The sequence below is a fragment of the Gorilla gorilla genome, chromosome 17 (genome assembly GCF_029281585.2).
Source record: "Gorilla gorilla gorilla isolate KB3781 chromosome 17, NHGRI_mGorGor1-v2.1_pri, whole genome shotgun sequence".
Taxonomy (NCBI): domain Eukaryota; kingdom Metazoa; phylum Chordata; class Mammalia; order Primates; family Hominidae; genus Gorilla; species Gorilla gorilla.
The window spans coordinates 105,980,684-105,992,717 of NC_073241.2; the positions used below are offsets into that span (position 1 = coordinate 105,980,684).

Consider the following 12,034-nt stretch of genomic DNA (forward strand, 5'->3'; position numbering starts at 1 on the left):
CTCAGGAAGCTGAGGCAGGAGAATCGCTTGAACCTGGGAGGTGGAGGCTGCAACAAGCTGAGATCGTGCCACTGCACTCCAGCCTGGGCAACAGAGCGAGACTCCATCTAAAATAAATAAATAAATAAATAAAGTTTAAAAAATAAGAAGAAGAAAAAGAAAAACACATGTTTGGAAACCACTAACAGGTTCTCCTAAAGTCATTTTCCCTCTCCCTTCCAGAGTCCCATTTAACCCTGCTGTGGCCTCCAAATGGCACCCAAGGAGCTTCACGCCAGCGTTCACACCTGTGTAGCCCCATTTCACACCTAACAGAGAGGACCTGTGTTACCACAGGTAATGCAGAGTGATGGTATTAAGGACATTGCAGCTTCCGCCTTGTGTGGTCTGATCTCCCATTCTGCAGTAAGATAGCACTGTGTCCTGAGGGCAGAGGGGCAGCCCTTTGAGACCCCAGGTGAGGCAGAGCCGGCCTGGAAGTCACCCTTAGGCCCTCAGCCTGACACACACCATGCCTGCGGTCTCGTGGGAGACCTTGAGCCAGCACCACCCCGCTGAGGTGCTCCTGAATCTCAGCCTGCAGAAACTGTGTGAGATAACCTGTGTTGATTGTTGTCTAAGCCTCTAAAGGCTGGATGAGTGTTAGGCAACAATGGATAACTAGTAGACCTGGACTTGTGTGGTTCGGGGTCCTAGATGCTAAAAATCTGGTTTTATGCTTGGATTTAAACCTACCTCTGCCTCTGCCCCGTCGGAGGTCCTTGGCATTTCCTCCCGGGTTAGGACACCTAGCCCCAGGCATCTCCTCTCATGACTTTTACCAATGTGGTGACAGTTCAGATGAAGGTCCTTGGCATGAACAGGAGTTGTAAGGATGGACATAGTGACTCGGTGATTGAATACTAAACCCAAATTTAAAATAAACATGGGGCATTTGGTCCTATAATCTTTGAAAAAGCAATTATGTATAAGGGCAGAAGGTTTCAGCTGGATGTCAGATTATACGGATCTAAGAGTCAGTAGGAGGCCAGAAGAGTGGGAACTGTTCTTTTCAATGTGATGGTGGGAAGCGAAAACAGAGGGCTCTTTTTTTGTTTCTTGGTTGGTTTGTTTATTAAGGCATGGAGAGGTGAGCTTGTGTTGTGGGAATAAGAGAAGGGATTCGTGGGAAGAGACTGAAAATGCAATCTAGAGAGGGTCATGGGTGGAGAGGGGTGCAGAAAGATGGGGGTCAGCTTGACTCTTGTGGTTTCCCTGAACTCTGCCTCATTCTGGAGAGAACTGGGGAGAACTGGTGTCTCAGTGGGACTGTGGAATCCACAGGTGCAGAATGAGGTGCTTGTCCGGCTGAGGCGGGTCTTCCTGGAGTTGGAAGCATGGATGTACAGGAAACCCTGTCACCAAGGCTGGCAATTCCACCTGAGGGTCAACTCGAGAAGTGGCCATCAGAAACCTGTGATGATGAACCCGTGGCTCTCCTTTTGCCTGGTGCACCCCAAGTGTGGGGACTGTACTTGGCACACAATAGGCATTTAATGCACATTGAATGGATGAAGTCTGAATGTGGTTGCTCAGAGTTGGTGATTACCGAAGTCAGAATGGATGGAGGTCAAGGGGCTGTGTCTTGAGGGAGGAAGGAAGAACCTCGTGGCAATGGCTGAACTGGGAATCCAGAGGTAAACTGATCCAGCATGGGGGAGGGAGGCTTAGGGTCTGGAGATGATTTAATAAGAGTAGCAGGGCCCAAGAGGGAGGCAGCAGGAATGTGGCTGGAGGAGCCTCCAGGAGCCCTCTGCCAGGGTCGTGAGAACCCATGGGCTGGGGCCAGGGAGATGAGAGGTCGAGGCTGGGACCATGGTGTCCTCTTCTTAATCAAAAGCTGATGCATTTTGTTTCCTCTTGAAGGTCTCAGAATCCCCACAAATCCCTGCCTTGTTCACAACAGTTGGGGCTTTGTGCTTCTCTCTGAAATAAAACTTTTATCTTAAAAAAAGAAAAGAAAATGTATCCAATATAGTATATCATAATCACAGTATTGGGAACTTTTCCAACCCTGGTGGGAAGGAGGAGGAAAGTCGTGGGTTCACTGGGGCACAGGAAAAAAATGCCAGAGAAGTCCACCCCTAATTTTTTTCCTCTCCTCTTCTGGGTTTCTGTGGTAATGGATTGAAAATACACAGGAAATGTAATGCAAAACTTGGCTTTGATTTTTTTTTCCCACCTAACTCTTTAAAGGTTTGGAAAGATTTGATTACATGGCAGGGAAAGTAAAAATGTGGATGAAATACCCTGACGCTCAGGCCACATGACCAGGTGATAAGGCGTTCAGAGACTGCCAGCGGCCGCTGCTGGCTCAGGTGCGGCCTGTGTGGGAGGACTCGTGTCTCGGTGGTTACAGAGAAGCTGGCTTCCACTGTGTGAACCCGACTGAATCACAGGCCGCTTTTTTGTTCTCCCTCGGCCTTGGAGGGCCTGGGACGTTCCTGTTGCCCAACATCCTGGTGAGCTGAGAACATTCTGTAGATTAATTAGGTTCTCTCCTCTGCCTCAGCAGGTCTGTTCTAGCCATTCGACCAAAGGCTCTCTGATATTTTCTACCAGCCTTAGAACGACAGTCTGCAGATGTGTGCACATAAATGTCTGGGAGGAGCACACAGATACTGTGGGAGGAGTGGGTCCGGCGTAGCTATTGGGAGATCTCGCTCGTACACATGGCGCTACATAGAAAGAATGCCCTGAGGTGAAGGTGACAGCTCGGCAGTTTCTTAATACCCTGAACTTGAGTGTGGCCTGCGCTAGAGAAAATACACGGTGCTTCTTAAAAACAAAAGCCAGCAGCCTGCGAGTAGGGCTGTGCCTGCGAGTTCCTGGGAGCAGGAGGGGGCTGTTCCTCCGCCCCTGGCTCCAGTTTCACCCAAGTCACTTCACAGCGGTTGGAAGGAGGTCACCAATTGTGAGTGTAGGGAGGGGGCGGGGAGGGAGAGGAAGTGGGATGAAAAGGGAAGGCCCGGGTCAGCTGGGAGAGGAGCTCGCGGGCTTTCCGGCGGGCTGGCCTGAAGTGGAAGGGCCCAGGGCTGCCTGCCACCCTCAGATGCCACGCAGGTGTTGGGAGGGCACCCGTCTGTGGGCTCAGGGACGTGTTCCCACCGACAGGCACAGAATGGAAAGCACCTTGGGGGAGACGCCCTTCTCCCCATCTCAGGAGGGAGGCCGGGCCTGCAGACCGCCAGCCCTTCCCCAGCGCTCACTGTGAGCTCCCTCCCCCCACCCGCCCCCCACGTGCTGGGGAGCAGGTCCGTTTCCCCAGCAGTTTGCCTCTGGTCTTTGTGTTTGCTCTGAGGCCAGGCGCGCCCCCTGCTGCAGGCCTGGGCTCCTGTGTGGAGTTCTCCTTTCAGATGTTGCTAAAATGTCTTGAAAGGCTGTGGCCACACCAACAGACGTCGTCCGGCCTTCTTCACACGAAACGAAGCGCCCAGGTGGAAATGCATGTACCCGCGGCAGCTTCTCGGCAGCGGGCTTCCTGGGACGGAAGAGACAGGCTCGCCCGAGGGAGACGGAAGCAGGGGATCTGCTAGAACTCAGCTCGCCTCTTCCTTTCTCAGCAGGGCAGAGAATCATGGGCTTGTGCTGACGAAAGCTCCAGAAAATGGACTCATTTAACCTTTCCAAAGATATTATCCAAGCTGCAACATCTTGGCAATCTAAAGACCTTTTAAGTCGATATACCGAAGAGCTTTAGTCAGGATTGAATGCAAAATGCCAAAATTTCACTTTTAAAATCATCGTAACATCTAAATACAACCTAAGCACACTTGTAAACTGATGCCGAACAGGCACTTGGAGAGCCCTCCCCGCACCCCTTCCTCGCCCCTTCCTTTGTGCAAATGCTGTTTGCCCAGAACTTCAGCCACTGAAAATCCTGGGAACTTTCTCTTCCTGGCTGCCAACCTAGCAGTTTGGACTCACAAACGAGATTTTTAAATCACTGAGGGATTTAAGCCTCTCTGTGTCACAGAAAAGCCAACACCCTCCCAGTTGAAGGTGGCCCCAAAGATGCGGGCCTGGGACCCAGGACTTCTGCAGGATAGTGGACGCCTGGGTTCCCCCCGCCTTGCCCTGCACATGGTAGGTGCTCAATAATTACACAATAAATATTCACACAAAGCAGTGATTCTGCCGAAGAGATCCACTGCAATGCACCTGGCTTCCTAGAAGCAATAAATGAAAAGCTTTTCTATTTTTTTAAAAAGAGAAAAGATTAATGAAGCCCTGACGTAGAGGCGGAGAGCTCAACAGAATCCAGTGACTCAAGGCGTGCGCAGAAGCAATTTGCTTCTGAAACTCTAAACACGGGTTCTTTAGTACTTCCTGACACTCCTCAGCAGCAAGCAAATACATATTTACATGTGGAAGGAGACTGTCCTTTGAAATGTAGGTTGTTCTATTCAGAAGAGAAATACGGCAAGGTGCCACTGCTTTAGTGGCAACACGCGTTATTATTTATGTTTTCCAGTTTGAAAATCGTGCACTTTCTGTTAGGACCCTTACATGGTAAACACTGATTCCCACGTGAAGCGAATTCGTCCAGCAACCCCCCCCCCCCCCCCCCCCCCCCCCCGCTTGGTGGTTCAGGGACAACAGCATAAGCTCTGACAAATCACCCTTTGTTTTATGCTTTGATTACCTGGTGAGCTAAAAACAATGACAGTAAAAGCCTGGGCCTGCCAGGTATTCAGTCTGCATTTGTTACTCTCCCCTTTCTTCCATTTATGAGTTTGTTCCCAAAAGATTTTTTTAAAAAAATTCTGACTTGAGTAACTTTTCTTCTGATCTGATCTGTTGTCAAATTAGTGGGTGGCAGGAGAAAGCCAGCCACATGATATCATCGTTTCCTATTCAAACAGACGGCTTTTTTTTTTTTTTTTTCAATAAAAATACTCGACTGCAAGACTATGAGTGTGCAGATAATTCTGCTGCTTACTCCGATTGGAGGTGTCTCCAGGGAGTTTCCAAGCACAGGAAGCATTCCTGCTCTGAGGTTTCGGAAGAACACTTTCAGCAGGATTTCGGGTCACTGAAATGAAAGTGAACTATGCTCTGTACAAATGTATCATGTTTAATTCAGGAGAAATTCATGCATTTCTTTGTTCTATAAATATTTACTGGCAGCTCGTTTTGTATAGGAGGCTGCCACCTCCCAAAAGCCCCCTGCTCCTCGAGTGGGTTGAGCCTGAGACCCCACATCCACAGACGTGCCCAGCGGCCTTGCGTGCTCGACACAGGCTCGTTCAGGTACGACCAGATAACGGGGCATACCTGGTCCCAGAGTTCAAGGGCTTGTCTTATTTTATTTTAAACATCAGACTCTAACTGCTTGTTTAATCTAAATGTTAGCAATCAACCTACAGCCACCTGAAATATGTGAGTGGTGTTTAACAGATGATAAAGATCATATATTACTTGCATGGAAAGAATGCAGAAATATAGGTGTCCCTTTTAGTCTTTAGTGTGTCCCCATAATCAATGTCCCCAGCTCATTAATGAAAAGTTCCCCTCCTCCTCCCCCATCGCTGCCCTCATTCCTATAATGTAAACAGCCACCAATGGCTCCTATTTCTTTGTTCAAACAAACAATAGCCTTATAACGAAGAAGAAAATTAGTATCAGGTGAAAGCCTCACTTCAGGGTGCTTATGGCTTTTTCTTTTTTCCAGAATAACAGAGTACACCAGTCATCATAAGAAGAAAAATTCACATTTAAAGTTTGGAAAGCAACAGGACAAAGGTCTGTCTTCAGTGGTGCGTAGACATGCTCGTGACTGAATTGGAAATAGTTCTCTTTCCTTCTCTCTGACTTCCTAACTGAAAAGCTGCAGCGTGGGGAGAAAGGCTGCTCAGAAGCCTGGAGCCAGAACACGCACCCCGGCTTTCGTAGGGCAGGCTCACTTGGTTAGAATAGAAGGAAAAGCCTTGTTATTTGGGAAGCTGGGCGTCCTCACCAAATTAGGGGATTTAATTTGCAGATATCTAAGGAGTGCTTTGAAATGAAAGATGAACTAAAATCTGCTCTGAGGCCCATGATTTTTCACCAGTGGAGAAGGATTCTCTTGCTGCTGGACATACGTGAAAAGCATCATCTGATCTGAAACGCAAGTCCCTGCAAGACAGAGGAGAGACTTTATAAACATTTTATACCATTCTATGAAATCAATTCGATTCAGAGCTAGAATTCAAGAAATAATCCATGGGTGAGTATATCTGATGGTAAACCCAAACGATTATATTGTTACCCTCTTGTACTTTTTTAAATTTTTCATTATTTGATATTATTATCACAAAAGTCGCTGGAACAGGATCCATGAGCTGCTTCTTCACTGCTTAGTGTTTTCAGAAGCTGATGGATTATTAAGCTCCAATTGAATACTTGATTTCCAATGATTCCATTAATTTTTCTGGTTTGTGGTAGGATTTGATTTACTTATTTTGTACTTTAACACACCAATAAAAAAATAGATATTAAGAAATAGTGAAATTTGTTGCTTCAAAATAACCCTTAAAATTTAGAGTTTAGTGAAATTAAGCAATTCAAATAGAGAAACAATTATCCTTCATTTCCTTAAGGCACAGAAGTTGAGACTAGGTTCGAGAACCTTCATATTTTAAAACCTGGAAAATACTGGCTAAGTGAGGACTGGGCGGTCATACTCCACACATGCTCTGTGTGCTTGGAGCAAATAGGGGAACGCACTGAATGAGATGAACTGGAAGGAGGTGCAGCAGCGAAAGAAACCTTCTGTTGGGAGAGTTCACCTGTTTAGGATAATCCTTCGAATAGGACGCAACAGTGATGTGAGGAGAAGCTTTGGAGCTGATTTAGTTTTAGACAGTCTATCACAGGCTGTTTGGTTGCATCCCTTTGGGGCCAGTCTCATTTTAGGTCTAAATATGCAGGAATGGGGCTCTGGCTTCCAGAAGTTTCAGGCTGCAAAAGGCTGGGGCCACCATCTTTACAGATAATCCATTAGTTTGATTCTCTTGGGGGCCAGGAAGAAAACCAAGAACACTCAATGGACTATGGGACTCAAATAATCCACAGGAGGCGTTTGTAAAGGGGCAAAACTGTGTGTGCCCAGTAATTCTTGGAGCTCGCAATAGAGGTGGAGAAGCAGTGATGGGCCCCACAGCAGCAGGGGCTTGGGAATGACGGAAAAGAAAAAAATGATGGAAGGACAGCTGGAAGAAATAGGGAAGCTTCCTTTTAACTGGATGCTGGGTCTCAGCCTTGAATAGTTCCAGGCTTTCGGAGGCCTTTTCTGAGGGGGCATGGCCTGGGGACTCCCTGCTTGCTCTGCTGAGCTTTCAGGGAAGGAGAAATGGGCAAGGCCAGAGGCGACCATCAGGTGCTCCGTAGGCACAGAGGCAGAACTCAAGGTTTAGCTTTACCTTAAGAGGGTGACTGCAAAGTGTGCTCCCTGGACCAGGGGCCTCGGCCTCACCTGGGAGCTTGCTAAAAATGCAAGTTGCTCTCACCCAGACTGAATCTAAAATTCTGGGTACAGCCCAGCAATCTCTGCTCACACTTTCTCCAGGTGATTCTGGTGCAAGCTAACCTTTCAAAAGTCCTGGGTCCCATTCCCAGAGGCTGTGATTAAGTTGGTCTAGGGCTGTGGCCTAGACCTGGGGGTTTTGGAAGCCCACAGGTGATTCTGTTGTGCAGCCATGGTTGGCAGGCTGTTCGCGGTGCTGTTCAACAGGTCCTGCTGTGGGGATGGAAAGGGTCTGTATCTGCACTGGCCAATGTGGGAGCCAGCCCTGTGGCTACTGAGCACTTGGCCCCTGGCTAGTGCAACTGAGGAGCTGAATTTTTCATTTCATTTACTTTTAATTAAGTTTAAATAGCTAAATGTGGCTATTGGCTGCCTTATTGGGTAGCAGAGTTCTAGAACCAGAGATAAATGTAATACTGTCCCATTAGTTGATTTAAAAATCCAATGCCTCTGTAATCCTAGCACTTTGGGAGGCCAAGGTGGGCTGATCATGAGGTCAAGAGATCGAGACCATTCTTGCCAACATGGTGAAACCCCGTCTCTACTAAAAATACAAAAATTAGCCGGGCATGGTGGCAGGCACCTGTAATCCCAGCTACTCAGGAGGCTGAGGCAGGAGAATGGCGTGAACCGGGGAGGCGGAGCTTGCAGTGAGCCAAGATCACGCCACTGCACTCCAGTCTGGGCGACAGAGCGAGACTCTGTCTCAAAAAAAAAAAAAAAAAAAAAAAGCGGTAGTATTTTCAAGACTGTGCTAAGATGGAGGAGAAATTGGTGAACAGAGTTCAATGCCTCCCTTTAACTAATAACATAAATACACTTCATGTTGCTGTGTAGTTAATATTCGCAGCTGCTGAAGGTACTGCAATTCACCTGGTGACTGCTGAAAACTCCAATCAGTGCCTGACTTATGTTCCTTTCCACACTGCACAGGAAGGGACTTTTTGGGTAGTGTCTACAGCTGTTAACTGTTTGTGGGCTCAGCCTTCAGATGCTGTGTTACAGAAAGCCCTTACCGCAATCCTAAATGCTGCTTCTTTTATTAATGGTACTGTCATTTATTTAGGGCCTCCTGTATGTTAGGCAATCCACACATATTGCACATAGCATGAATGTATTGTTCAAACTGAAATACTTTTGAAAGTAAATGGGGACAAATTAAAAATTCTTTCAGGACAGCAAAACTGTGGGACACACTGGGAGGTACTGTCACCTTAATTAGACATCATCATTACTGGGGGAATGAGAATTATGAGGTCACACAACTAGGAAGGGGCCAAGGCCCCAGCATAGGTCTGTCTAATTCTATCCTGGGTTGAATTCTGTGCCCCAAAATTCATGTCTACCCAGAACCTCATAATTTGACCTTATTTGGAAATACAGTCTTTGAAGACGTAATTAATTAAGATGAGGTCATATTGTCCACTGCCTGGCTAAGTATTGAAGGTGTGTCCCAACCTGCACAGAGTCCATTGGCAAAACCTGGGAGACTTACCGGTTCCAAGTAGTTAAGGAAATCTCTAATTATTAGCTGATTTCTAAGCTAAGGAGAGACTTCAGTGGCTATACATGACAAAGAATACTTTACAGAATTAGTTCAGAAAAGTCACTAAAGAAACAATTAGCTATACCTATAACAAACAACAACAAATCCTCAAGAGGGGAAAAATATTTCCAGAATTGTCACATTATATTATCTAAAATACCTAGTTTCAAATACAAAATTATGAGACATGCAAAGAAACAAGAAAATATTACTCATTCACAGGATAGGAACTGTCCCTGAGGAGGCTTAGACATTGGGCTTACTCAACAAAAACTTTGAATCAGCTATTTTAAATAGATTCAAAGAACTAAAGAAAACCATGTCTAAAGGTCTAAGGAAGGGATGATAATGCTGTTTCAAGAAACAGAGAATATTAAAAGTGACATAAATTATAAAGAAGAATCAAATAGAAATTCTGGAGTTAAAAAGTACGGTAATAGAAATACAAAATTTGCCAAAAGAAAGTCTTAACAGCATACTTGAGCAACAAAAGAAGCAAATTTGAAGGTATGTCTATAGAGATTACATAGCCAGAAGAAAAGAAATTAAAAGAATAAAGAAAAGACAAGGAGCCTCAGAGACCTGTGTGACAACTTTAAGCATAACAATATATGCATAATGGGAATCCAAGAAGGAGTAGAGAGAAAGAGGCAGAATGAATATTGGAATAAATAATGACCAAAATCTTCCCAAACCTGTTGAAAGACATAAATCTGTACATCCAAGAAGTTTGATAAACTCCAGGTAGAATAAACTCAAACAGATCCACATCAAGACACATCATAATGAAACTTTCAAAAGATAAAGACAAAGAGAGAATCTTGAAAGCAGCAAGAGAGAAGCAACTCCTCATGTATAAGCAATTCTCAATAAAATTTATAGCTCATTTCTCATCAGAAGGAAATCCTTCAGGGTAAGATGAAGGTATCCTAGACAATAAATTGAATCCACACAAAGAATAAAAGAACACTAATAAAAGTATCTACAAAAGTAAACATATAAGACAGTTATTAATGTAATTTTTGTCTGTAACTTCTCTCTTTTTATTTTGTATTTCAATAGGTTTTTGGGGAATAAGTGGTGTTTGGTTACATGAATAAGTTCATTAGTGGTGATTTCTGAGATTTTGATGCATCCATCACCGAAGCAGCATACACTGTACCCAATGTGTAGTATTTTATCCATCATCCCCTCCCACCCTTTCCCCTGAGTCCCCAAAGTCCATTGTATTATTTTATTATTTGTACTTTAAGTTCTGGGATACATGTGCAGAATGTGCAGGTTTGTTACATAGGTATACATGTGCCACGGTGGTTTGCTGCACCCACCAACCTATCATCTAGGTTTTAAGCCCCACATGCATTAGGTATTTCTCCTAATGTTGTCCCTCCCCTAGCCCCCCATCCCCTGACAGGCCCCAGTGTGTGATGTTCCCATCCCTGTGTCCATGTGGTCTCATTGTTCAGCTCCCACTTATGAGTTAGAACATACGGTGTTTGGTTTTCTGTTCCTGTGTTAGTTTGCTGAGAATGATGGTTTCCAGCTTCATCCATGTCCCTGCAAAGGACATGAACTCATTCTTTTTTATGGCTGCATAGTATTCCATAGTGTATATGTGCCATTGTATTATTCTTATGCTTTTGCATCCTCATAGTTTAGCTCCCACTTATGAGTGAGAACATACCATGTTTGGTTTTCCATTTCTGAGTTACTTCACTTAGAATAATGGTCTCCAATTCTATCCAAGTTGTTGTGATGCCATTATTTCATTCCTTTTTATGGCTGAGTAGTATTCCATGGTGTGTGTGTGTGTGTGTATATATATATATATCACATTTTCTTTATTCATTTGTTGATGGATGGACATGTGGGCTGGTTCCATATTTTTGCAATTGCAAATCATGCTGCTATAAACATGGCATGTGTAAGTTTCTTATAAGGACTTTTTCCCTTTGGGTAGATACCTAGTACTGGGATTGCTGGATCAAACAGTGGGTCTACTTTTAGCTCTTTAAGGAATCACCACACTGTTTTCCATAATGGTTGTACTAGTTTATATTCCCACCAATGGTGTCAAAGTGTTCCCTTTCTACTGCATCCATGCCAACATCTATTATTTTTTGAATTTTGAGTATAGCCATTCTTGCAGGAGTGGGGTGGTACCACATTGTGGTTTTGATTTGCATTTCCCTGATAATTAGTGATGTTAAGCACTTTTCCATATGCTTGTTGGCCATTTGTATATCTTTGAGAATCCCACTTTTTGATGGGATTGTTTTTTTCTTGCTGATTTGTTTGAGCTCTTTGTAGCTTCTGGATATTAGTCCTTTGTCGGATATATAGATTGTGAAGATTTTCTCCCATTCTGTGGGTTGCCTGTTAACTGTGCTGATTATTTGTTTTTCTGTTGCAGAAGCTTTTTAGTTTAATTAAGTCCCATCTATTTATCTTTGCTTTTGTTGCATTTGCATTTGGGTTCTTGGTCATGAAGTCTTTGCCTAAGTCAAGGTCTAGAAGGGTTTTTCCAATGTTATCTTCTAGAATTTTTATGATTTCAGGTCTTAGATTTAAGTCTTTGATCTATCTTGAGTTGATTTTTGTACAAGGTGAGAGATGAGGATCCAGTTTCATTCTTCTACATATGGCTTGCCGTGTATTTCAGCACCATTTTTTGAATAGGGTGTCCTTGCCCAACTTTATGTTTTTGTTTGCTTTTTCAAAGATCAGCTGGCTGTAAGTATTTGGCTTTATTTCTGGGGTTTTCTATTCTATTCCATTGCTCTATGTGCCTATTTTTATACCTGTACCATGCTGTTTTGGTGACTACGGCCTTATAGTATAGTTTGAAGTCGGATATGTGATGCCTCCAGATTTATTCTTTTTGCTTAGTTTTGCTTTGGCTTTGCGGGCTCTGTTTTGGTTCCATGTAAATTTTAGGATTT

The 12,034-nt window shown here is 44.5% G+C and overlaps 1 long non-coding RNA gene across 5 annotated transcripts in view; it reads left to right on the top strand.

The window, feature by feature from the left end:
• Nucleotides 1-12,034, top strand: part of LOC101136124 (uncharacterized) — a 35,602-nt gene that overhangs the window by 1,823 nt on the left and 21,745 nt on the right. The window contains exons 1-2 of one of the 5 annotated variants that reach the window (XR_002003430.4): nucleotides 1,082-4,125; nucleotides 5,714-6,247. This is a non-coding gene — a long non-coding RNA (uncharacterized lncRNA). Of the gene's footprint in view, nucleotides 1-1,081; nucleotides 4,432-4,915; nucleotides 5,293-5,713; nucleotides 6,248-12,034 lie in introns of those variants that run through there. The other 4 variants (XR_008673473.2, XR_008673476.2, XR_008673474.2 and 1 more) reach the window with 4 other exon arrangements.